A 25,306-nucleotide genomic window follows, 5' to 3' on the forward strand; every position below is an offset into this window, starting at 1 on the left:
ATAAAGGTTTTGTGGCCAGTGTAGAGGGTATGCAGTATTTGCTTGCTCAATGGCAAGGCGGCCATGGTTGAAGTTGGGGTAAAGGAAAAGCAAGATGATGGATGTCTCTTGGGCAATGATTTAATTGTCGCTGGCTTGGTGTCAAGACCAGAAGCCTTTATGGATTGGACAACATCAGCTGTGTTGATCAGTGCACAGGCTACATGTCAGTCTCGGAGTGAGGCTGAGATATTTTCTTATTTGCAGGGACCATGTAGGAAAGTGCCATCTTACCTGGCATGTTACCCCCATATTTCACTGTATATATGTTGTTTTAGTCTATGTGTCACTGGGACCCTGCCAGGCAGGGCCCCAGTGCTCATAAGTATGTGCCCTGTATGTGTTCCGTGTGTGATACCTAACTGTCTCACTGAGGCTCTGTTAACCAGAACCTCAGTGGTTATGCTCTCTCTGCTTTCCAAATTTGTCACTAACTGGCTAGTGACTAAATTTACCAATTCACATTGGCATACTGGTACACCCATATAATTCCCTAGTATATGGTGCTGAGGTACTCAGGGTATTGGGGTTCCAGGAGATCCCTATGGGCTGCAGCATTTCTGTGGCCACCCATAGGGAGCTCTGACAATTCTTACACAGGCCTGCCAGTGCAGCCTGCGTGAAATAACGTCCACGTTATTTCACAGCCATTTACCACTGCACTTAAGTAGCTTATAAGTCACCTATATGTATAACCTTCACCTGGTGAAGGTTGGGTGCAAAGTTACTTAGTGTGTGGGCACCCTGGCACTAGCCAAGGTGCCCCCACATCGTTCAGGGCAAATTCCCCAGACTTTGTGAGTGCGGGGACACCATTACACGCGTGCACTATACATAGGTCACTACCTATGTATAGCGTCACAATGGCAACTCCAAACATGGCCATGTAACATGTCTGAGATCGTGGAATTGTCACCCCAATACCATTCCGGTATTGGGGGGACAATTCCATGATCCGCCGGGTCTCTAGCACAGTATCCGGGTACTGCCAAACTGCCTTTCCGGGGTCTCCACTGCAGCTGCTGCTGCTGCCAACCCCTCAGACAGGTTTCTGCCCTCCTGGGGTCCAGGCAGCCCTGGCCCAGGAAGGCAGAACAAAGGATTTCCTCTGAGAGAGGGTGTTACACCCTCTCCCTTTGGAAATAGGTGTGAAGGCTGGGGAGGAGTAGCCTCCCCCAGCCTCTGGAAATGCTTTGATGGGCACAGATGGTGCCCATCTCTGCATAAGCCAGTCTACACCGGTTCAGGGATGCCCCAGCCCTGCTCTGGCACAAAACTGGACAAAGGAAAGGGGAGTGACCACTCCCCTGACCAGTACCTCCCAGGGGAGGTGCCCAGAGCTCCTCCAGTGGGTCCCAGACCTCTGCCATCTTGGAAACAGAGGTGTTCAGGGCACACTGGACTGCTCTGAGTGGCCAGTGCCAGCAGGTGATGTCAGAATTCCTTCTGAAAGGCTCTTACCTCTCTTGGTAGCCAATCCTCCTTCCTTGGTAGCCAAACCTCCTTTTCTGGCTATTTAGGGTCTCTGCTTTGGGGAATTCTTTAGATAATGAATGCAAGAGCTCATCAGAGTTCCTCTGCATCTCCCTCTTCACCTTCTACCAAAGGATCGACTGCTGCGGTTTTGCAGGCGTCCTGAGCAGTCAGCGAAGTAGCCAGACGACTGCCAGCAACATTGTAGCGCCTCATCCTGCCGCCTTTCCCGACTGTTTCCAGGTGGTGCATGCTCTGGGGGTAGCCTGCCTTCACCCTGCACCAGAAGCTCCGAAGAAATCTCCTGTGGGTCGACGGAATCTTCCCCCTGCTGACGCAGGCATCAAAAGACTGCAACACTGGTCCTCTGGGTCCCCTCTCATCCTGACGAGCGTGGTCCCTGGAACACAGCAACTCTGTCCAAGTGACTCCCACAGTCCAGTGACTCTTCAGTCCAAGTTTGGTGGAGGTAAATCCTTGCCTCCTCACGCTAGACTGCATTGCTGTGTACCGCGTGGTTTGCAGCTGCTCCGGATCCTGTGCACTCTTCCAGGATTTCCTTTGTGCACAGCCAAGCCTGGGTCCCCGACACTCCTTCCTGCAGTGCACAACCTTCTGAGTTGTCCTCCCTTTTGTGACTTCGCGTGGACTCCGGTTCACTCTTCTTCCAAGTGCCTGTTAAGGTACTTCTGCGGGCGCTGCCTGCTTCTATGAGGGCTCCCTGAGTTGCTGGTCACCCCCTCTGTCTCCTCCTCCAAGTGGCGACATCCTGGGCCACAGCAGCACCCAAAAACCTCTACCGTGACCCTTGCAACTAGCAATGCTTGTTTGTAGTCTTTCTGCGTGGGAACACCTCTGCAAGCTTCATTGCGACGTGGGACATCCATCTTCCAAAGGAGAAGTCCCTAGTCCTCTTCTTTCTTGCAGAACTCCAAGCTTCTTCCTCCCAGGGGCAGCTTCCTTACACCCTCAGCTAGCATTTCCTGGGCTCCTTCCCACTCTCGACACTGTCACGACTATTGGACTTGGTCCCCTTGTCTTACAGGTCCTCAGGTCTGGAAATCCACTGTCGTTGCATTGCTAGTGTTTGTTCTTCCTGCAGAATCCCCCTATCACGACTTCTGTGCTCTCTGGAGGTAGTAGGTGCACTTTACACCTACTTTTCAGGGTCTTGGGGTGGGCTATTTTTCTAACCCTCACTGTTTTCTTACAGTCCCAGTGACCCTCTACAAGCTCACATAGGTTTGGAGTCCATTTGTGGTTCGCATTCCACTTTTGGAGTATATGGTTTGTGTTACCCCTATACCTATGTGCTCCTATTGCAATCTAATGTAATTCTACACTGTTTGCATTACTTTTCTTGCTATTACTTACCTAATTTTGGCTTGTGTACATATATCTTGTGTATATATCTTATCCTCATACTGAGGGTACTCACTGAGATACTTTTGGCATATTGTCATAAAAATAAAGTACCTTTATTTTTAGTAACTCTGTGTGTTGTGTTTTCTTATGAAATTGTGCATATGACACCAGTGGTATAGTAGGAGCTTTACATGTCTCCTAGTTCAGCCTAAGCTGCTTTGCCATAGCTACCTTCTATCAGCCTAAGCTGCTAGAAACACCTCTTCTACACTAATAAGGGATAACTGGACCTGGCACAAGGTGTAAGTACCTCTGGTACCCACTACAAGCCAGGCCGGCCTCCTACATTGGTTGTGCAGCGGTGGGATAAGTACTTGTAACTACTTACCACTTTGTCATTGTGTACTTTTCATAAGAGAATAAATATACAAAACAGTTCAGTGTATGTACACCTAACCAAAACGTTTTGCTTTTCTTCTCTAAAACTTTTTACAAAGTTCTGAAAGGTTTCTCTAAACTTCTAAAAGTTTGCTAAAAGTTAGAAAAAGTTTTTTCTCTGTTCTTTAAAAAGTTCTGAAACTTTTTCTTCCTTCTCACTATCTCTAAACCTTTCCTGCTATCATGTCTGTGGTAGATCCAGGGTTCTGAACAGGGTTTGCCCCCTAACAGGACACCCAGTAATGTTGGTAGTAATAGAGGTTCCCAACCCAGTAGGGAAGTCTTTATTCCTAGAGGCCAAGTTGCCAGGGTCCAGACAAATAGGGACAGATCCCCCTCTGTTGTTTCAACCTTGTTTTCTGTGTCTAAACATTCCCAACCCACCCACCCTGAGGATAACTTGTTAGAAAGGGAACTCAAAAAGTTGAGGGTTGAAGAGACCAGACTGAAGCTTAATCAGCAACAGCTGGCCTTAGATAGGGAATCCCTAGACATTGAGAAGGAGAGACAGTTTTGGGATTAGGACCCCATGGTGGCAGCAGCAGTATTCCTGATAGTAATCCTGTTAGAGAGCATGTTTCCAGGAATCTGCACAAGATAGTCCCCCCTTACAAGGAGGGGTGATGACATCAACAAGTGGTTTGCTGCACTTGAGAGGGCCTCTATGGTACAGGGGGTCCCTCAAAGGCAGTGGGCTGCTATTTTGTGGCTATCTTTCACTGGAAAGGATAGGGATAGGCTCCTTCCTGTTAGAGAAAGTGAAGCTAACAACTTTACAGTTTTGAAGGATGCACTCTTGGATGGATTTGGCTTAACCACTGAACAATACAGGATTAAGTTCAGAGACACCAGAAAAGAGTCCTCACAAGACTGGACAGACTTTGTAGACTGTTCAGTGAAGGCCTTGGATGGGTGGTTACATGGCAGTAAAGTATCTTACTATGAAAGCCTGTATAATCTTATTCTGAGAGAGCATATTCTGAATAACTGTATGTCTGATTTGTTACACCAATATCTAGTGGACTCAGATCTGATCTCTCCCCAAGAATTGGGAAAGAAGCCAGACAAATGGGTCAGAACAAGAGTGAACAGAAAAGTTCATACAGGGGGTAACAAGGATGGCAAGAAAAAGGATGGTAAGTCTTCTGACAAGGGTGGGGACAAAAGTAAAACTGAGTCTTCATCAGGCCCACAAAAATCCTCTGGTTGGAGCGGTGAGTCCAAATCCTCTTCCAATAATCAACCTAAAAAGCCTTGGTGTTATTTGTGTAATGTCAAAGGCCATTGGACAACTGATGCCAGTTGTCCAAAAAAAAACACCAAACCTCCCACTACCACAACCCCTGCTGCAAATTCTAGTGCCCCAAGTAATAGCAGTGGTGGTGGGAGCAAACCTACAAATAGCCAACCCAAGGGTGTAGCTGGGCTCACTATTGGCAATGTAGTTGGGGTTGGTCTTGTTAGGGAGACCACAGAGGCTGTGTTAGTCTCTGAAGGTGCCATTTATTTGGCCACCTTGGTTGCTTGTCCCCTTAATATGGATAAGTACAAGCAACTTCCCCTAATAAATGGTGTTGAGGTTCAGGCCTACAGGGACACAGGTGCCAGTGTTACCATGGTGATAGAGAAACTGGTCCACCCTGAACAACACCTACTTGGTCAGCAGTACCAAGTGACAGATGCTCATAACAACACTCTTAGCCACCCCATGGCTGTTGTGAATCTCAACTAGGGGGGGTTACTGGTCCAAAGAAAGTTGTGGTTGCCTCAGATTTACCTGTAGACTGTCTATTAGGAAATGATTTAGAGACATCAACTTGGGCAGAAGTGGAGTTGGAGGCTCATGCAGCAATGCTGGGCATTCATGGGCATATTTTTGCTTTGACAAGGGCTCAGGCCAAAAAGCAAAAAGGACAGGGTAACTTGGATCCTGGAACAATGGACCAAGTGCTCCCTACAGCTAGGGGTAGCAAGGGTAAATCCCTACCCACTATCCCTCCTTCTACAGATGATTCTCCTTCTGAGGAAGAAGAATTTCCTCCCTGTGCAGAACCTTCACCAGATGAGCTGGCAGCAGACACTGCTGAGCTTTTGGGTGGAGGGGGCCCTGCAGAGAAGAGCTGAGTGTGGCACAGCAAACCTGTCCCACATTAGAGGGTCTCAGACAGCAAGCTGTCAAGCAGCAAAATAGGGATGTCAGTGACTCACATAGAGTTAACTGAGAGGACAACCTCTTGTACACAGAGGCAAGGGACCCAAAACCTGGAGCAGCCAGGAGATTGGTCATTCCCCTGCAGTACAGAGAGTTCCTCCTAACTCTTTCACATGACATTCCTTTGTCTGGGCATTTGGGCCAGATCAAAACATGGGAAAGGCTTGTCCCCCTGTTTCACTGGCCTAGGATGTCAGAGGACACTAAAGATTTTTGCAAGTCTTGTGTGACCTGCCAAGCCAGTGTCAAGACTGGTGGCACTCCAAAGGCTCCCCTTAGTCCACTACCTGTGGTTGGGGTACCCTTTGAAAGGGTAGGGGTTGACATAGTTGGCCTCCTTGACCCTCCTACTGCTTCAGGCAATAGGTTTATCTTGGTGGTTGTGGTCCATGCCACAAGATAACCTGAAGCAATTCTTCTAAAGACCACTACAGCGCCTGCAGTGGCAAAGGCCCTCCTGGGAATCTTTTCAGGGTGGGTTTCCCTAAAGAGGTTGTATCAGACAGGGGTAGCAACTTCATGTCTGCATACTTGAAAGCAATGCGGAAGGAGTGTGGTGTTACCTACAAGTTTACCACTCCTTATCATCCACAGACTAATGGACTGGTAGAGAGGTTTAATAAAACTCTCAAAGGTATGATAATGGGACTCCCTGAAAAACTCAGGAGGAGATGGGCTGTCCTGTTACCTTGCCTCCTTTTTGCTTACAGGGAGGCACCCCAGAAAGGAGTGGGCTCCAGCCCCTTTGAACTCCTCTTTGGACACCATGTAAGAGGTCCACTCACTCTTGTGAGGTAGGGTTGGGAACAACCTTTAAAAGCTCCCAAACAGGACATAGTGGACTATGTACTTGTACTAATATCCAGAATGGCTGAGTACATGAAAAAGGCCAGTAAAAACCTTCAGGCCAGCCAGGAGCTGCAAAAGCAATGGCATGACCGGAAGGCTGTTCTGATCCAGTACCAACCAGGACAGAAGGTGTGGGTATTGGAGCATGTAGCCCCAAGAGCACTCCAGGACAAATGGAGTGGACCCCATCTCATTGTTGAAAAGAAGGGTGAGGTTACCTATCTGGTAGACCTGGGCACTGCCAGGAGTCCCCTTAGGGTGATTCATGTCAACCGCCTAAAACCCTACTATGACAGGGCTGATCCCACCCTGCTCATGGCAACAGATGAGGGACAGGAAGAAGAGTGTGACCCTCTCCCTGATCTCTTTTCCACCACTGAAAATGATGCTTTAGTGGAGGGAGTAGTTTTGGCAGATTGTCTGACTGCAGAACAGAAAGACAACTGCATAAATCTCCTTGGACAATTTTCTGAACTCTTTTCAATTGTGCCAGGTACCTCATCCTGGTGAGAACACACAATTGATACTGGAGACAGCTTGCCTGTCAAAAGTAAAATCTATAGGCAGCCTGACCATGTCAGGGACTGCATAAAACAAGAGGTGCAGAAAATGCTTGATCTAGGAGTGGTTGAACTTTCTGAAAGCCCATTGGCGAGTCCTGTGGTGCTTGTACCAAAGCCTCACTCAAAAGATGGACAAAGGGAGATGAGGTTTTGTGTAGACTACAGAGGTCTCAATCAGGTAACAAAAACTGATGCTCACCCTATACCCAGGGCAGATGAGCTCATTGATACACTGGCATCTGCCAAGTATCTTAGCACCTTTGATTTGACTGCAGGGTATTGGCAGATCAAATTGGCTGAGGATGCTAAACCCAAAACTGCATTTTCAACTATAGGAGGGCACTACCAATTTACAGTGATGCCCTTTGGGTTGAAAAATGCACCTGCCACTTTTCAGAGGTTGGTGAACACAGTCCTGCCAGGGTTGGAGGCTTTTAGTGCAGCATATCTAGATGATATTGCTGTCTTTAGCTCCACCTGGGATGAGCAACTGGTCCACCTTTGGAACGTTTTGGAAGCCTGCAAAAGGCAGCCCTCACTATCAAGGCCTCAAAGTGCCAGATAGGGCAGGGAAAGCTGGTTTATCTGGGACACGTGGTAGGCGGAGAACAGATTGCACCACTTCAGGGGAAAATCCAGACAATCATGGATTGGGTTCCCCCTACAACTCAGACCCAGGTGGGAGCCTTCTTAGGCCTCACAGGGTATTACAGGAGATTCATTAAAAACTATGGCTCCATAGCAGCCCCTCTTAATGATCTCACTAGTAAGAAGATGCCTAAAAAGATTTTTTGTGGACAGCTAGCTGTCAGAAAGCTTTTGAGGAGCTCAAACAGGCCATGTGCTCTGCACCTGTCCTTAAAAGCCCATGTTACTCCAAGAAATTCATTGTTCAAACTGCTGCATCTGAATTAGTTGTAGGGGCAGTCTTATCACAACTGAATTCTGAGGGCCATGATCAACCAGTTGCTTTTATCAGCAGAAGGTTGACCCCTAGAGAAAAGCGTTGGTCTGCCATAGAGAGGGAGGCCTTTGCTGTGGTCTGGGCACTGAAAACGTTGAGGCCATACCTGTTTGGCACTCACTTTATTGTTCAGACAGACCACAAACCTCTACTTTGGCTAAAACAAATGAAAAGTGAAAACCCTAAACTGTTGAGGTGGTCCACATCTCTACAGGGAATGGACTATACAGTGGAACATAGACATGGGAGTACCCACTCCAATGCAGATGGACTCTCCAGATATTTCCACTTAGGCAATGAAGACTCATCAGGTCATGGCTAGTCTGATTGTCTTTCGTTTGGGGGGGGGGTTGTGTAGGAAAGTACCATCTTGCCTGGCATGTTACCCCCATATTTCACTGTATGTATGCTGTTTTAGTCTATGTGTACCTGGGACCCTGCCAGGCAGAGCCCCAGTGCTCATAAGTATGTGCCCTGTATGTGTTCCCTGTGTGATGCCTAACTGTCTCACTGAGGCTCTGCTAACCAGAACCTCTGCGGTTATGCTCTCTCTGCTTTCCAAATTTGTCACTAACAGGCTAGTGACTAAATTTACCAATTCACATTGGCATATTGGTACACCCATATAATTCCCTAGTATATGGTACTGAGGTACCCAGGGTATTGGGGTTCCAGGAGATCCCTATGGGCTGCAGCATTTCTTTTGCCACCCATAGGGAGCTCCAACAATTCTTCCACAGGCCTGCCAGTGCAGCCTGCGTGACATAACGTCCACGTCATTTCACAGCCATTTACCACTGCACTTAAGTAACTTATAAGACACCTATATGTCTACCCTTCACCTGGTGAAGGTTTAGTGCAAAGTTACTTAGTGTGTGGGCACCCTGGCACTAGCCAAGATCCCCCCACATCGTTCAGGGCAAATTCCCCAGACTTTGTGAGTGCGGGGACACCATTACACGTGTGCATTATACATAGGTCACTACCTATGTATAGCGTCACAATGGTAACTCCAAACATGGCCATGTAACATGTCTAAGATCATGGAATTGTCACCCCAATACCATTCTGGTATTGGGGTGACAATTCCATGATCCCCCGGGTCTCTAGCACAGTACCCAGGTACTGCCAAACTGCCTTTCCGGGGTCTCCACTGCAGCTGCTGCTGCTGCCAACCCCTCAGACAGGTTTCTGCCCTCCTGGGGTCCAGGCAGCCCTGGCCCAGGAAGGAAGAACAAAGGATTTCCTCTGAGAGAGGGTGTTACACCCTCTCCCTTTGGAAATAGGTGTGAAGGCTGGGGAGGAGTAGCCTCCTCCAGCCTCTGGAAATGCTTTGATGGGCACAGATGGTGCCCATCTCTGCATAAGCCAGTCTACACCAGTTCAGGGATCCCCCAGCCCTGCTCTGGTGCGAAACTGGACAAAGGAAAGGGGAGTGACCACTCCCCTGACCAGTACCTCCCGGGGGGTGCCCAGGGCTCCTCCAGTGTGTCCCAGACCTCTGCCATCTTGGAAACAGAGGTGTTCAGTGCACACTGGACTGCTCTGAGTGGCCAGTGCCAGCACGTGACATCAGAGGCTCCTTCTGATAGGCTCTTACCTCTCTTGGTAGCCAATCCTCCTTCCTTGGTAGCCAAACCTCCTTTTCTGGCTATTTAGGGTCTCTGCTTTGGGGAATTCTTTAGATAATGAATGCAAGAGCTCATCAGAGTTCCTCTGCATCTCCCTCTTCACCTTCTACCAAAGGATCGACCGCTGACTGCTCAGGACGCCTGCAAAACCGTAACAAAGTAGCCAGGCAACTAACAGCAACATTGTAGCGCCTCATCCTGCCGGCTTTCTCGACTGTTTCCAGGTGGTGCATGCTCTGGGGGTAGCCTGCCTTCACCCTGCACCAGAAGCTCTGAAGAAATCTCCCGTGGGTCGACGGAATCTTCCCCCTGCTGACACAGGCACCAAAAGACTGCAACACTGGTCCTCTGGGTCCCCTCTCATCCTGACGAGCGTGGTCCCTGGAACACAGCAACTCTGTCCAAGTGACTCCCACAGTCCAGTGACTCTTCAGTCCAAGTTTGGTGGAGGTAAGTCCTTGCCTCCCCATGCTAGACTGCATTGCTGTGTACCGCGTGGTTTGCAGCTGCTCCGGCTCCTGTGCACTCTTCCAGGCTTTCCTTCATGCACAGCCAAGCCTGGGTCCCCGATACTCCTTCCTGCAGTGCACAACCTTCTGAGTTGTCCTCCGGCGTCGTGGGACTCCCTTTTGTGACTTCGCATGGACTCCGGTTCACTCTTCTTCCAAGTGCCTGCTAGGGTATTTCTGTGGGTGCTGCCTGCTTCTGTGAGGGCTCCCTGAGTTGCTGGGTGCCCCCTCTGTCTCCTCCTCCAAGTGGCGACATCCTGGTCCTCTTGGGCCACAACAGCACCCACAAACCTCTATTGCGACCCTTGCAGCTAGCAAGGCTTGTTTGCGGTCTTTCTGCGTGGGAACACCTCTGCAAGCTTCATCGTGATGTGGGACATCCGTCTTCCAAAGGAGAAGTCCCTAGTCCTCCTCTTCTTTCTTGCATAACTCCAAGCTTCTTCCACCCAGTGGCAGCTTCCATACACCCTCAGCTGGCATTTCCTGGGCTCCTGCCCACTTTCAACACTGTTGCGAATATTGGACTTGGTACCCTTGTCTTACAGGTACTCAGGTCCGGAAATCCACTGTCGTTGCATTGCTGGTATTTGTTCTTCCTTCAGAATCCCCCTATCACGACTTCTGTGATCTCTGGGGGTAGTAGGTGCACTTTACACCTACTTTTCAGGGTCTTGGGGTGGGCTATTTTTCTAACCCTCACTGTTTTCTTACAGTCCCAGCGACCCTCTACAAGCTCACATAGGTTTGGGGTCCATTCGTGGTTCGCATTCCAATTTTGGAGTCTATGGTTTGTGTTGCCCCTATACCTATGTGCTCCTATTGCAATCTATTGTAATTCTACACTGTTTGCATTACTTTTCTTGATATTACTTACCTAATTTTGGTTTGTGTACGTATATCTTGTGTATATATCTTATCCTCATACTGAGGGTACTCACTGAGATACTTTTGGCATATTGTCATAAAAATAAAGGCCCATATTTATACTTTTTTAGCGCCGCGTTTGCGCCACTTTTTGATGCAATAGCGGCGCAAACTTACAAAATAAAATTGTATTTTGTAACTTTGCGCCGCTTTTGCGTCAAAAAGCGGCGCAAATGCGGTGCTAAAAGAGTATAAATACGGGCCAAAGTACCTTTATTTTTAGTAACTCTGTGTATTGTGTTTTCTTATGATATTTTGCATATGAAACCAGTGGTATAGTAGGAGCTTTACATGTCTCCTAGTTCAGCCTAAGCTGCTTTGCCATAGCTATCTTCTATCAGCCTAAGCTGCTAGAAACACCTCTTCTACACTAATAAGGGATAACTGGACCTGGCACAAGGTGTAAGTACCTCTGGTACCCACTACAAGCCAGGCCAGCCTCCTACAGACCAGGACAAGGTAGTGTGCAGGAAAGGGCAGACTCCATGAAGGCAGTGGACATGGAGGTCATCACTTCTTCTCCAGGGAGAAAGGAGATGGAGGCTCCCAAAGCTGACCATCTGCTGGAATCTAGGTTGTTTCCAGAGCTGCAGGGTTTTTTAGCTGCTGAAGGGCCTACCAGGTAAGGTTTCCGCATTGCACAGGAGGAGTGCCCTATCCTTGTGGGACTTTGGAAGGAGGCCCAGGATCAGTTAGGCAAAGGAGTGGTTGGGAAACACTATGCAGGGTGAAAGGTGGTCTAGTACATAATGAACTGGTAAATTCTGAGCCACGTACTCATCAAAGGCTAGTGGTTCCATTAGTGCACAGAAATGTCCTGTTGTCAATGGCCCATGAAGTACTCCTAGCCAGACACTTATGGATTAGAGGAACTCAGAATAGGTTGATCTCTCTGTTTTACTGGCCAAGGAAGCACAGAGACACAGGGAGGTTCTGTAGAACCTGTCCAGCTTGCTAGATGAGTAAGACAGGAGGGAAGGTAAAGGCACTGTTGGTGCTTCTACCAGTTGTAGGTGTTCTATTTGAGCAGGTGAGAATAGGTATTGTTGGCTTATCTGACCCCCTCACAGTCTGGCAACAAGTACATCTTGGTTGTAGTGGAAACTGTTTCTTTGAGGATCATGACTATAAAGGTGGTAGTAAGAGCTCTCCTGGAGATTTTTTCTAGGGTTGGATTTCCAAGGATGGTAATTACCAACTTGGGAACCAACTTCATCTCTTTCTATAACAGAAAGATGTGGGAGCAAGGTAGTGTGACATACCACTTCCCCATGGCATACCACAAACAAACTAAAGGTTTGATGGAGCAGTTTAACAAGATACTACAGAGCATGATTGGAACCCTGCCAGAGAACTTCAGGAAGAAGTGTGAATATCTCGTGCCATGTCTCTTGTTTGCCTACTGAGAGATTCTTCAGAAAGGAGTAGGGTTCCGTCTCTTTGAACTTCTGTATAGACACCAGGTGTCGGATTCACTTGCCTTAGTATGAGAAGATTGGGAGGTTACCTCGGGGTCTCCACAGAAGGATGTAGTTGACTATTTGACTAGCTTCAGGAAGTTAATTGAACAAAAACAGGGAACATGTAAAGGAAAACCTTCAGGCTAGCCAAATGCTGGTGAAGGAATGGTATAACCAGAAAGCTATGCTGACTGTCTCAAGAAGGTCAGGAGGTGTTGGTGCTAAAGCCTATTTGTCTTAGCTCTTCGGCAGACAAGTGGTGTGGGCCATTCAAGGTAGCTCAGAAAGTGTCTGAGGTAAACTACGTGGTGGACACAGGTTCCACAAGGGATCCTAAGCGGGTGTTCCATGTGAACAGGCTGACGCCTTACCTCCGGACAAGCTACACATTTAATGTCAAGGCTATAGCAAGTTGAGGAAGACCGTGAGCCTCTACCTCACTTACTGTATAGTGACATGAATGATGGCACTCTGGAAGGGGTTCAGTTAGCCCATGAATTAACGCCTGAGCAGCAGAGAGAGTGAAGAGAGATGTTAAAACAATTTGCCAATCTCTTCTCACTCACTCCAGGGTTGACATCTGTCTATGTATATGACATAGACACCAGTGACAGTTTGCAAGTGAAGGCCAGAATGTCTGACAGGTTCCAGGGATGCATTAAGGCAGAAGCTGACAAAATGATGGATCTTGGAGTCATTGAGAGATCCTGTAGCCCTTGTCTAGTCCTGTTGTTCTAGAGCTAAGCAAGGGTCTACTGACTTGCGGTTCTTTGTGGACTACTGAGCCCTCAAAGAGGTAACCAAGATCGATGTCTACCAGTCACAAGATCAGATGAATTTGTTAGAGGGTTAGGTGCAGCAAAATATTTGAGAACTTTGGATCTTAACACTAGGTATTGGCCGATTGCTTTGGCACCATATTCCAAACAGAAAACCACATTCTTTAAGCTATATGGGCTATATCATTACAAGGTTAGGCTATTTTGGGTTGAAGAAGGGTCCTGACACTTTTCAGCATCATGTTCTCACAGAGCTGGAAGAGTTCTGTCTGGCCTACCTGGATGACATTGCAGTGTTCAGCAATTCATGGCAGTAGCCAGGAGACACCTAGGACAGATGTTGGCTAGGAGAAGAAAGTGAAACTGACCATCAAGACGACCATGTGTCAGATGGTGCAGTCCTCTGTAGTCTTCCTTGGGCATGGGGTGGGGAACGGGAAGATTAACCTGCTGGATGCCAAGATTTAGTCTGTGGTGGAGTGGGAGGCACCTACTACCCAGATTGAAGTGAGGGCCTACGACTCAGAGGGTATTACCAGAACTTTGTGGTTATCTATGAAAGTATAGCTGCCCCATTGGTTGCTTTGACCTCTAGGAAGCAGCTCAGGAAGGTAATATGGACTGCAGAGTGTCAAAAGGCATTCGAGGAACTGGAGAAGACACTAGGCACTGCACCAGTACTGGAAGCGCCTGATTAAAGTCAGCCTTTCATTGTATAGACAGATGCCTCTGACAAAGGCATTAGAGTGGTGTTGCCTCTGACAAAGGCATTGGAGTGCTCTTGACTCAACAAGATGACAAAAAGTAGAGAGTGTCTGGTACCCCTTATAAGTAGGGGATTACTACCCAGAGAGCAGAACTAGGCAGAAATTGAGAATGAGTGCTTTACCATAGTGTGGACCTTGAAAAAGTTCTGCCCATATTTGTTTGGCACTAAATTTGTGGTGCAAACAGGTCACAAGCCACTGAAAAGCTTGAAGGGAGAGAATTCCAGGTTGTTGAGATGGTCTACTTATTTTGCAAGGGTTAAACTTTGTAGTGGAGCACAGAGCTGTATTGACCCACACAAATACTGGCAGACTTTCTCAGAGGTTTTACCAATCTGACCACCCAAACTCTCCAGGTTAGGAGTTGGTTCGAGGTGTTCTGATCTGGGAGGGGCATCTGTTGGTACAGAAATGTCCTCTGCATAATGAGAGACGTGTACTCCTATCCTCAGTGTCCAACTATACTGTTGTCTCGAAGCCTAATGCTGATGTTGTGTCATAGGCAAACACAGGTTATGCATGTGTGCCATGACATAGGCTTATCTCATGAATTTCGGTCTAGTTGGACCTGAAGGGGAACCCAAAGTGGTACCCTCATAGTGGTGGAAGCTACTATCCTTTATCAGGAACTAAGTAGCACAAGTGCAGTGGTGTCAGCATACCTTGTAGTGATCAGTAGTAGTGGATAACATGTTTTTACATTGTGTCACCGGCTTACTCACCTTTTAAAAAAGTTTTGCTGCTGTCTGCTTAACTCACCCTTGCCCACATAAGGTAGATATGGAGTGCTGCAAAGCATAGGAGTAGTGACTCTGCCTTAGTTGTATGAGAGACTGAGAGATCTGTGTATCATGTAGTTTCCTATCACTGTTATTTATATTGTCTATCTGCTTGTTTATGCCAAGGAAAGTGTTGGGAAAATGGTTGCAGCATTCAGACCCATAATTAAAGTTGAAAACAATCTAATTGTAGTTGAATGAGCTTGCTGCTGCTGAAAAGTTTGGTCAATAAAATAGCTCACTTCAGGAACAAGGCGATTTAGGTATTGTTAGCATTAGTGGAGTGTCACCGTCTGTAGAGGGACTGAGCCCAGGTTATGATTCCACTAGGGACAGATACCGGGTGAATGACCATACAGTGAGACTATACAGTCTGAGAGTAGCTTAAGAGCCAATTGAATCAGGTGGACCACAGTTGTATCGGTGATGATCAGGTTCTAGTATTGTCCCTTTCAGTGAGGCTGCAGGGAGGATTTTCTTTGGAATACATGAAAAACACCCACTCACCAGACTGGAGTAAAGGCAGACTTCATATTGAAAGTCAGGTAAGGCAATTTGAAACTGAGAACACAAACTGCAAAGACATAAAATCAACTGTCAGCAGTACTGTAGAACAATACCCTAATTTATTTGAAAGTTCAGTTTGAAAGTAGACATAGGTGGGTCTGAAGGCAGTAACATTGAAATGAAAATCAAGTTCTTTTAATGATATAGCTCTCATTCATTCTAAAGCTAAAAGAAGAGTATCAGGTCACGTCAACTGGATTTTGGAGCAAACACTGGCCATCTCATTGTTCAATGTTGCACTGTACTTCTCTAACCTTCCTGTGGATTCTGGGTGGGAGGCACAATGGAAGTGTTGGGTGATCCCAAAAGCCACATGACCACTGGAATTGTGTCTTCTCTGACACAGGGATAGGCTTCTTTAAACCAACCCTGAGAACATGCATACCATAATGAGCACTTATGAATATGAAGTGCATTTGGACAGCTGCATAAAATCCTTCTGCAGGGAAACAAATGGACCCATGGGGATGAATAGGCACATGAGTTGGCCACAATTCCTTTACCTACACTGTGGGATTGACAGGTCACATCGGAATGGCAATTCTGGGTTATAGAAGAAAAGAAGAGTGCATACCAGTGGGTTTCAGTGGCACATAGCATGCCACCCCTACCCACATGGACAAATCTGTGATGCAACCTGGTGAGGTAAGGGAGCAAGAATTTTGGTGCAATCACACACCTCTTGCCATCGCTTCACACTTCCTTGGAGCCCCATCTGCATCCTGCTTTAATACAGTTATTCTTTTCAGGTACAGGTGCTTTCTTCTTCAGGAGAGAGAAATCAAGAGTAGGCACATGAAAAAATTCCATTTGCATTTCATACGTACTAACTTCACTGGTTGGAGACAATGCAGCTTCTTTTGGGCCCTGGCTAACAAGGGTATTGCTATGAGCAATGTCATCAACAATGGCTTAGTGTGCTTTGTACCTTTGTCCTTGACCACTGCAATCTGAATAGATGAAATGCAATGGAGAGTACCTAAATCAGAAAGATATGAAGAAGATATCATTGTTTCCCTATCTACATTCTGTTTGTTTTAGGTAGTACATAACCACCCTCCTAATGTTAAGTCAATGGAGTATTCATTATTCTATAGGTATAAAATCTATGGGTTTGTCTACATGTCTACTTTAGCTTTGTGAACCTGGAGGCACAGTTTTTGTACTTTGCCTGTAGCTTATGAACTCTGTAGTGATATAATTACTAACAAAAAGAGGGTTTTAGGGTTAGTAACTTTAATTGTTATTTTGCATAGGCTCAAAAGGTGCCTTCATCAGCTGTGTTAGAATCATGCTTCCTAAAGAGAAAAGAAAAAGTGAGCCCGTGGGTCTACGAGATCCGAGGAATTCACTCGGAGTGTCCTTTTTTGGGCACACTTTTTCTTTTCTCTTTAGGAAGCATGGTAAATCGCCTGGGTGTCCTTTTGGAAGAGAAATCTAGCCTCCACAACAGGTGGCTTCAGAGACTTGCAGGACTCAATGAATAAGTAAGTGAGTATAATCTCACCATTAACATACCTGTACGATATCACCTTTGATTCCACTCCTATTTTTGAACGGAGAAGATTATGTGCAGTCCTGAAGAAGCGCCAAGAGATCTGTTAAGACGTAAGTAGGTGTGAAACATGTTGACTTACTTGGCAGTGACTAAAGAAGCACTCCCAATCACCTTTTTGGCAGAGTAAAGGGACATTACTCCCCCAAAAGTCTCAGTGTTGTTTTTAATCTTGACCAACATCTCCTATCATCAAGTAAAAGAAGCTTCTTGAGGATAGTTGAGTCAATTTTACTTCACGTTTATTTTGCACTTTTTTCTTTTCTCTCCACAGGTCTGTTCAACTCAATTCAGAAGTTGGCCTAGTGTCCCCTTTGAGGGTCCCGTCAGACATTGCAGTGCCAGTCTGGCGTGGAGCAAGTCTGATGATGATACCTGAGGGCCCTTGCTTCTGAGAGGACTCTTACTTCTGATTTACTTATATTCCAAAGTAAAGTTTTCTTTGGCACTATTTCTTGCCTCTTCCTGGAACAGTGTACCTTTTTTTGATGATTTTTTTGTAATTTGTCTTGTTTAATAGGTCGGTCGGGCGTGGTCGACAAGTCAGAATGTGAGTCAAAGCGAGCAAAATACTTTTTTGACTGAGATCTGGTGAGTCCTATGTGCACCAAGACAGACCCACTGATCAGTTGAGAGTGAAATTTGATGATCAAATTCTGCTTGTGAATCAGGGAAACTGCGAAAGAAGGAGTAGCTTCTACAGCGAAACTCCATCATTGAAAAATCCGTAAGGTTTCTGAAGCAATTGTCTTACCCTACCTGTAGTAAACGGACAAATTGGGTTTTGATTTTGTTTAGTGCTCAAAATAATTTAGCATTCGTTTCGTGTGAATCTAAGGTTAGGAAGACAAGCCGCAAGACTTTGTGAGCCACAGTATGTGTGAGTGTGACGTCATTGGAGCCACGCTTCGATAAGTTGGTTAGTGAGAAGGGTTACGCATAGATAGGCAGACAACCGTGAAGTGCAATTGGTTGAGAAGGTTGGTGAAAAGGATTCTGCGATTAAAGGTCACTTCCTGATTTGATTTAGAATAACATAAAGGCCCCAAATATGAACATTTTCAAGCATTAAAGAGTGCCTTAAGGGGAGATACGTACATGACAACGAGTATAGGGGACATTGCACTGCCAGACGGTACACCAGCTTATATTGTAATTGAAGAAAAAGGTGCTGCGCCATGTCTTTGGCAGAACATTTTTTGCAAAGTTACTGAGAAAGATGGGAGTTTAGCATTTCCTGCCCAAGGAACATTTAATTTGACGATTTTAGAGAATTTGAGGCGGGTGCTGTATGACCTGAAACCTCCTCCTCCGAGACTAGCACAGTTCGAGGCATTAGCAATCTGGGAATTTGTAGCCAGACAGCAACAGCAACAGTAGTTTGAGAGGAGGATGAGAAAGGCAGAGAAGACACTAGCGGAAGCTAGATGGGACAGTGATCAGAGGTTTTCGAGACCAGAGACTATAAAAGGGGATTCAATTATTTCCTGCAATTTGACGGTGAGAGAGAAGGAAGGGAAGCCACCAGAAAGACAAACAGAAACCTTTCCGAGAGTGGAGAGCAGAGATCAAAGGAGTATAGGAGATCCATTACACTTAAGGAAAAGTCAGATGATGACGGGTTTATTTTACAGTTATTGAGAAATCGTCCCCACCATATGCAGCACAAGACAGCGGTCCGAACACCAGTATAAACACTTTGGCACCGACACAGGTCAACATAACGACGAGTCCAGTGCAGATTAATCCTAGGGTAACAGAGCCCAATGCAGAGCCGTCTTAATCTACCTACTACACCGGTAGCACAAAATCAAATGCCACAGTTGAATGTCACAAGAATTTACCTTGATAAGCCTTTTGTGGAAATTGCCACAAACCTAATAGTGCCAAAAGGACAGGTTCTCCTGAAACCGTTCAAACAGAGCCAACTCCACTCCTACTGCCTCAAATGCGGTCACAAGCAATGCCAAAGTACACTCGTATAACAGGGACACAGACAGACATGTCCGTATTGATGAGCCAGAATATGGGAATTTCACACCCACAGAACTTGAATGTTAGACCAAGACCAGATGCTGTATCTGTACCTGTCACCATTGACCAAATTGTACCTTTGTTTGCACAGGAGAATAACAGTACAAATGGACAGGGAGTCCTGAGTCAGAATTCAATGAGGGAAGGACTCAATGACAATACTCAAATAGTCTCTTCTGTGGGACCGACCTTTGACGGAACAAGATCATTGCTAGACCTTAATTCATTCGGAGCTCCTCCAGATACTGTAACAAGATTGAACGTCAGTCATAGCCTGAAATTACTGACATCGCAGTCTCCAAGTGTAGTTGTGCAACCGTTGCCTAATGCTCAGCCTAAAAACACTTCACTGCAAGTTTGACTTCCCAACAGTTGACTGAATGGTTAGATAAGCTAAATACCCGAACAGTGTCCCTAGAGGAGGGGAATACTTAAACTATACGAGACTAGTGATGGAAGCGGGTGAGCACATAGAAGGAACTATGGGGGTGAACACACTAGAATCCTACACCGAAGCAGAATTGAGAAACCTGTGCCCGAAAATTATGAGGGAAGTGAGCAATGTGCATCAAAAGCTAGCAGACCTAGCAGAGAAGTACAGCATGGAAATAGAGAAGACAAAACATTTGAAGAGGAGTTACAGGTTAGATTTCAACACAAAAGATTCTGAACACATGTGATCTGCAGGAATGAAAGCACACCTTAGGGAGTTACTCCAAAGGGTGCAGACATGTGCAGCTTTAGAGAAGTGGGAAGGCAGATGGGTAAAGAAGAGAGATAAAAGGAAAAGGGATTCAGTGGATTTCACTGCAAATGTGCAGCAGGGTAAGGATGCGGTAAAAGTTTTACCAATGAGAGAAATTCTAGGAGGGAATTTTTTCGATGTCCCTTGGAGCAGAAGTTACATTCTATCCTTTACAAATGACTATCCCAGGTTGAGAGAGAAACCAGTAGACAGACAGATTCATGAAACTTGCAAAACGCCTGCTGGAGGACTTGAACACCCAATTAGAGATAGTAGTTCCAGCTGATTTATGGATGGAGTGCAAGAGGAGTATAGGTTGGCCGACAAAAGAACCAGAGAGAGATCCTACCACAGGTGCACCATCTCCCAAGGTAATGAAATATTACTACAAAGTGGCTGAATTTTTGAAAACGAGAATTTCGCCCAAAAACATTGACTGGCAGAGACTAGACAGGACAGCTCAGGAAGCGAAAGAGTCAATACATGCGTATTATGAAGATTGTTGCAGGCATTTAAGCATTACAGTGGTACAGAGACAATTGAGCTGAAAGACATGATTCATTTTGTGTTTAGATTTGTGGAAGGATTGAGACCTGAAATTAGCCAGTTGATTAAGAGTCATTTTATTTGCTGGCAAGCAAAGCCGATTGATGGAGTATTGCAATATGCGAAGTACTATAGCGACAAGACTGAGTTGATGCAGAGGAAGCTGAAAGAAAAGGCGATGGTGATGAAGATTAGAGCTGCACAGACAGGGATGCAGGGAAATTTTCCACAACAACACCAGCAGGGAAATATGGTATTTCAAAATCAGTCGAGAGACAGAGGTCGAGCAGGAATTCAAAAAGGAAACCGTAGTCCCGATTTGAGTACTGTTGTGGTTCACTATGATGTGTAGAGAATGAAAAAATGATTGCCTTGTCACGCTTGCGGGTGGTCGAACATTGGAAGCAGGAGTGTCTGATGATGGTACAGGAAGGTGTTGTTCAGCAAACAAGTAACATCAATTTGTTCCAAAATATGAGAGGACTGTGAATGAGAGGTCATAATCCAAATTTCCATAACAATGTGAAACAGATGCAAAATGTTCAACCCATGCAGCAGGTGCAAATTCCACGTGTGTAAATGACACAGGTGCAGCCAATGCAACAGCAAGTTCAAATGGTACCTAGACAGCAGATCCAAATACCTCAAGCCCCAATGGAACAGCAGCAGGTGATGCTTCCTCAACAGGTCACAGGTCTCTGAGGCCAGAGTAATAACACAGTAAACCAATTCCTGTTACACAGTGAGAATGGAATAAACGATGAGTGGGTGAGCGAAAGTTCGGATCAAGAGGAATGCGTGCTTGCAGCTTCCTTGGTGGTAGATCAGAAAGGTCCATATGTGAAGGGAAAGGAATGGGTCATAAAATGTCATTCTTGGTTGACACAGGAGCTAAACGCTCTACAGTGAGAACTCCAGAAGTTCCAAACCTGCCCCTTTCAGGGAAAACAGTCCAGATTGTAGGAGTAGCGAATCAGTATTTGACCATTCCAATCACAGAACCGGTCCAGGTTAAAATTGGCAACTTTAAAGGATTACACAAATTCGTAATCTGTGATTCAAGTCCAGTATCCCTACTTGGAAGAGACTTGCTGTGTAAAACTAGATGCTCGATTACTTTGCTCAAATGATGGAATCGAGATACAGACGAACAGTGATGATGAGGATGACCCAGCTCTACAGACAGAATGCCAGACAATAAATGAGGAGTATCCTCCGATTAGTTTCTTTCCAGTGTTCAGAGTAAAAGATCTTCCTCCTGACTTGCAAGGAAAAGTTGAAGAGAGAGTGTGGGATTTGACAAGGAAAGACATTGGCCTAATAAAGGGAGGTGAGCCAGTTAAAGTTCCGGTAAAGCCGAACGCAATGTTTCCCCAGGCTCCCCAATACCATATGCCACAGGACATCAATAAGGAGGTTGTTCCCATAACTGCAGAATTCGTAAACTAAGGGGTCTTGAAGGAAGTGTTGAGTAGTCCATGTAATTCACCAATAATGGGATTGAAACAGCCCTGTGGGAAAGTTCATATTGTTAAGGATCTGAGAAAAATAAATTACATTGTGATTAAATGTTGCCCTGTAGTACCTAATCCATCCTTGGTTTTGCTTCAGATTCCATGTGATGCTGAATGGTTCACTGTCATAGACTTGTCACAAGCTTTCTTTTCTGTGCCTCTTTATGAGGATAGTCAATTTCTCTTCTGTTTCAAATTTTTAGGTCGAGTTTACTGTTGGTGTAGAATTCCTCAAGGGTTTTCAGAATCACCTTCCATATTCAATCAGATCTTGAAAAAGAACCTGGAGTCATTGAAATTGCCTTTCCAATTGAGATTGGTACAGTTCATTGATGATTTGTTGATTGCATCCAAAACGAAGGAAAAGTGCAAATATGACACAATTGCCTTACTGAACCAATTGGGAAAGAATGGTCATAAAGTGCCCCCATTTAAATTGCAATACTGTCAGAAAGAAGTGACGTATTTGGGTCACCAGATTGAGAAGGACAAATGGTCACAGCCATATTGCAGATGAATCCCCCAGCAACACAGAGAGATGTTAGGATATTTTGGGGGATGCTAAGCTACTATCACCAGTGGATTCCAAACTTTTCGTTCATTTCAAAACCATTGCAGAAGCTGACTCACACAGAAGTCACTGATGGTAAATCAGGCTTGTATGAAAGCATTTTTGGAATTGAGAAAGAGCTTGTGCAAAGCTCTGGCTTTCGGAAGCCTGACTACACTAAGGGGGTCATGCCGACCCTGGCGGTCAGTGTTAAAGCGGCGGCCAACCCGCCAACAGGCTGGCGGTCCAAAAAATGGAATTCTGACCCTGGCGGGAACCGCCAACACAGGCCGCCACTTTAACACTCCGACCGCCACGGCGGCATAAACAAACAGCGTGGCGGTCACCGCCAACAGCCAGGCGGCAGACAATGTACCGCCCACCCTATCACGACTCACCAATCCGCCACCTTTTCCGGGGCGGGAGCCCCGCCGATAAAAACATTGCAGAAACAGACATTTCGAATGGAAAACGCTCACCTCGACACACTCCACGCGGAATCGGGACAGCATGGAACCGGAACTCCACATCCTCCCAGCCATTGCCTTCCTGCTCTTCTTCCAGGATCACGAACGTCGCCGCAGACGACAACGGTGAGTACTGCACCTACGACTCAGGGGAGGGGGGAGGAGGAAAGGTTACGGGCACACACATATGCCACACACCCACCCCCACCCTCACCCCCACCAAAATACCTACACACCAATGCAGATTAAAAAGTCAGAGTGACACCCCCAAACCCCCAAAACAAAAATGCAAAGACAAAAGGCAATGTAAAAATAGAACTATATTATAGCAATAATTAAGTATAGCGAACTTAGCAATATATAAAGAATTATTACACATCTAGAACTATATATATACAAGTAGCAAAAGTCCGGCACAGTTTTGCAAAGTTCAAATGTCCGTGGGCCAATGTGCAGCAACACATGGGCAAAGCCCACACACGAGATCGAGTCCATTGGAGAGAACACTGCTGGGGCATCACAAAAATAAAATACTGGCACCTCAGGGGGAAGGGAAGGGGGGGCACCTCAGCCACATGAGTCCACGACACCAGATCCACGAAGGGCCTCCATGCCCACTGTGCCATCCTGGGGAGTGCAAAGCCACAGTCTCTCAAGTCTCTACAGTGGGTGGATTGCCCACTGTGCCATCCTGGGGAGTGCAAAGCCACAGTCTCTCAAGTCTCTACAGTGGGTGAATTGCCCACTGTGCCATCCTGGGGGGTGCAAAGCCACAGTCCATCAGGTGGATTACAGAGTCCACTGGTCATGGAGGAGGCATGGTGGGCAGAGTGCCTCGTGAAGCCCTGCCCGACACAGAACCGGGCCTGCCAATGGGCCAGCGGTGCTTGACAGGAGGGCCCAGCAGAGCGGTGCTTGAGATGAGGGCCCAGCGGAGCGGTGCTTGACAGGAGGGCCCAGCGGAGCGGTGCTTGACAGGAGGGCCCAGCGGAGCGGTGCTTGACAGGAGGGCCCAGCGGAGCGGTGCTTGAGATGAGGGCCCAGCGGAGCGGTGCTTGAGATGAGAGCCCAGCGGAGCGGTGCCTGACAGGAGAGCCCAGCGGAGCGGTGCTTGACAGGAGGGCCCAGCAGAGCGGTGCTTGACAGGAGGGCCCAGCGGAGCGGTGCTTGACAGGAGGGCCCAGCGGAGCGGTGCTTGAGATGAGGGCCCAGCAGAGCGGTGCTTGAGATGAGGGCCCAGCGGAGCGGTGCTTGAGATGAGGGCCCAGCGGAGCGGTGCTTGACAGGAGGGCCCAGCGGAGCGGTGCCTGTCTTGGCGGGGCCCTGTTCAGCGGTGCTTCTCACGGCGGGGCCCTGTTCAGCGGTGATCCTCACGGCGGGCCCTGTTCAGCGGTGCCTGTCTTGGCGGGCCCTGTTCAGCAGTGCTTCTCACGGCGGGGCCCTGTTCAGCGGTGCTCCTCACGGCGGGGCCCTGTTCAGCGGTGCCTGACTTGGCAGGGCCCTGTTGAGCGGTGCTCCTCACGGCGGGGCCCTGTTCAGCGGTGCCTGTCTTGGCGGGGCCCTGTTCAGCGGTGCTCCTCACGGCGGGGCCCTGTTCAGCGGTGCCTGTCTTGTGTTTCGAGTGAACCACACCTGGCCAATACTTCCCGCTCAGTCAGCATCGGACCTTTCCGTTGCGGGGCCCTCCTGTGATGGAGTCCTGGGGCCCTGGGTCTCCTCCGATACCCCCGGAATGGGGCTGGTGGGGCCCTCATGGCCAGGTCGGCTGCTCCCTGCCTTTTGCGCTTTGCTGCCCTTGCCCTCCTTGGCAGACTCTCCGTGGCCCTTGGCTCCCTTACCCGATGTGGCAGGTGACGGTGCAAGGCTACCCACCTTGGGGGCAGGCGCATCAGGCCTGTCGCGCCTGCCCTTCAGTTTTTTGCTCCTCTTCCCAGGGGGGGGGGCTGGCTGTGCCTTTGCTGCTGGCCGATGTCCCTGCCCAAGGAAAGGGCGGACTCCAAAAACCAGGCACAACGTTCTTGGGAGTTGCTGGGCTGGTGGTGGCTGAGGTGTTTTTGGAACTCTTACGAGATGGAGGGGGTGGGTCAGGTGAGAAAAAGAAGTCCAGTTTAGAGAGGAATAGTTTTTTAGGAGCAATGGGAAGGGTAGCTGGAGTGGGTATGGGAGTGGAGGAAGAGGATGTGGTTGTAGGAGAGTCAAGTCTGGTGTCTTTGGGTGCAGGTGCTTGGGCTGGAGGCTGACGTGAGGTGGATGGCTGTTGGTTGGGTGCCTGCCTGCGTTTGTGTGGTTTGGAAGCGGGGGTGACAGACACACTGGGAGAGGACACAGGGGACGTGTACATGGCAGTGGGGGTGGTGACTGCACGTGTGCGGACTGGGCTGGAGGGTGTGCTGGTGATGGGTGTACTGGCTGATGGTGGTGTGCATGCAGGTGTGAGTGTAGACGTCACAGGGAGGGAGGAGGGAGACGAGGAGGTGGGGGACACAGAGGAGGTAGTGGCTGTTGGCATGTCTGCATCTGTATGTTGCTTGTGTGAATGCTTGTGTGTTCTGTGGTACTTATGTCTGGATGAGCTT

The sequence above is a fragment of the Pleurodeles waltl genome, chromosome 9 (assembly GCF_031143425.1).
Source record: "Pleurodeles waltl isolate 20211129_DDA chromosome 9, aPleWal1.hap1.20221129, whole genome shotgun sequence".
Classification (NCBI taxonomy): Eukaryota; Metazoa; Chordata; class Amphibia; order Caudata; family Salamandridae; genus Pleurodeles; species Pleurodeles waltl.